We start from the raw sequence: 2,399 nt of genomic DNA on the forward strand, positions 1-2,399 counted from the left end.
AACTCTATTTTTATTTTATAGATAACTTCATTTGTACCCTTTTTTAAGATTCCACATATAAGTGATATCATATGATATTTGTCTTTCTGTGCCTGAATTACTTCACTCAGTATGACAGTTTCTAGATCCATCCATATTGCTGCAAATAATATTCCATTGTATGTGTATATATAGATATATATATACACACACACCATATCTTCTTTATCCATTCCTCTGTTGATGGACAAAAATATGGACCACTTCATGGATTTGTGTGTCATCCTTGTGCAGGAACCATGCTGATCTTCTCTATAATCGTTCCAGTTTTAGTATGTGAGGCTGAAGTGAGCATTACATTTCCTTTTTATTTATTATTTATCTTCTCTACTGGACTGTAAAATCCCTAAGAACTGGAAATCTGCTTTGTTCACTGCTGTATTCCTGCTACCTCAAATCATTCTTGGCACGTAGAGAGAACCCCCAAATTTTAATAGTTGAGTGGATGAGTCAGTGAAGGAAGGAAGAGAAGGCTTCTAGTCACAGATGGGTGGGCGTGAAAACATTTAAGATGCTCCTCACATCAGCTGTGAGTGGGGAACAAGGCAGGGAGTTGGGAGCTGTTCCTGCTTGTCTCCAGGTTTACTCCATTCTGTGTTGTTATTGAAGCCCTTCAAATGCTGCAGTGTTGCTATACGCTCTGTGGAGAAGCCCGTACATATCTCAAGAAACAGCCTTGACAGCCCCATGAGGGAGGGAGGAAGTGAATCCTTCCTTGTTGAGCCTAGAGAGACCCAGAGTTAGGAACCAGCTAAGCCATGCTTGGACTCTGACCCCCAGGAACTGTGAGAAAATAAATGTTGTAAGCCCTTTTGTGGTGATTTGCTACACAGCAAATTAGTTAACTAAGAACTTGGTTTAGTGACTGGAGCAGAAATTCCTTGAAAGCAGTGACTATTCAGCGCTTGTCAGATGAGTGTTTTTTTTTTTTTTTGAATCCCTGGATGACTTAGAGTTTTAATCTTTTTCTGTGTCTGCATGTATTTTGGGGGCACGGAAAGCTCCCTCCAGCGGTTGCTAACCAGGTGCTACCTTAAATGTAATGTCTGTATCTCAGCCTTGCTCTCAGTCCTAATACCTCCACCTCATTTATGTGAATCTCCCTGTGGTTGTGATAACACGGACAAGAGTGAAGTTTCCTAAACAAGCGATCACTTTCCACCCTGTCTAGGATGCATAGTTCAAGGAGAGGGATAAGCAGAGAGAGGATGAACTATTATCAGTAACAATGGCCCCTTGATTGGAAATTGGAATGCTGCTCCTCTTAAAGCATTAACCTGTAGTTAACAATCAAAAGTTATTGTTACAGATCAAGCTGCTTGACTGTTTCCCTCTTGATTTTAAGATGCACTTCCCTAGAGGTGCAGTCAGCAGGAAACAATCTTCCCAGTCTAAATGAAGCATCGTAGAGGGGACTTTTCTAGAGCCACTAAATAATGCCAGCTCCCAGGTTGCCAGCATTTAATCCCTCACTGTGAATCTCAGCCAGAGAATGTGATAAATACAAGGGGTTCAACACATCAACTATTGGGTGCCAGCACTTGATTTTTCCATGGGCACATTTTGATACAGGCAATGCTTATACTGAGACATAGAGAATCCTTTTCATCAGAGAGCTGACTGAGCCTCAAAGTTAAAATTCCTTATTGTACCAGTCAGAGACTCAGGGAGAGCTGTTTGGCTCTGCCAAGTCATGTGGTCAGTGGCCAAGCTGACGGGGAAACTAAAAAGCAGTGGATGTGAACACTTCCCTATGTACCAGCTTCTTCTAGGGGAAAGATGTGAGAGCCCAGGAGAAAGGTGGTTAGGTCAGAATCTTTTCTTTCAACCCCACATTCCATATTCCAAGAAAGGATTTCTACTCTCTATGGGGTGTGTTCTAGAGCCCTAGGGATTGGGAGAACACAGCTGCATGGCTTTTTTTTACTCAAATTTGTATGCTTCTCCAGCAGATGATTGCTAACACTGGCAGGGCTGGACAAGCCTAGTTCTAATTTCTTAAGGCACGCGCGTGCACGCACACACACACAGACACACACACACACATACGCACACATTAAAGAATATTTTCTAAGCTGCTTCTGAGGAGGAGGAAAAGGGCTTGGTAATGCATCACCCAAGTTGGTAAAACTGAAATTATGCAAGGGTGTTGGGGATCAGGCTGGAGACCTGAGACATGAGAATGGGTTTATGAGGGGCCCTCCCTGGAGGTGGGGTGGGTGGGTTAGTGCAGTTAATATCAGGGAACCCCTGAGTTGGGGGAGGCACCTCTGTGGAGGGATGCTTCCTGATGCTCAGGGAATTGTTGGCAATGAGAGCGTTTGGGCTGGTCAGTTAGCAGTGGATCTAAAACTTCATGT

General features: G+C 43.3%; 1 non-coding gene across 1 annotated transcript; it reads right to left on the reverse strand.

Annotated features, from left to right (window-relative positions):
* Positions 1 to 228: 228 nt before the first annotated feature.
* LOC120859525 lies at positions 229 to 335 on the reverse strand. The gene has a single exon (XR_005720103.1). It is a non-coding gene; the product is annotated as a U6 spliceosomal RNA (small nuclear RNA).
* Between the last annotated feature and the right edge of the window lie 2,064 nt (positions 336 to 2,399).

Source organism: Oryx dammah, unplaced genomic scaffold, assembly GCF_014754425.2.
Source record: "Oryx dammah isolate SB20612 unplaced genomic scaffold, SCBI_Odam_1.1 HiC_scaffold_2, whole genome shotgun sequence".
Classification (NCBI taxonomy): Eukaryota; Metazoa; Chordata; class Mammalia; order Artiodactyla; family Bovidae; genus Oryx; species Oryx dammah.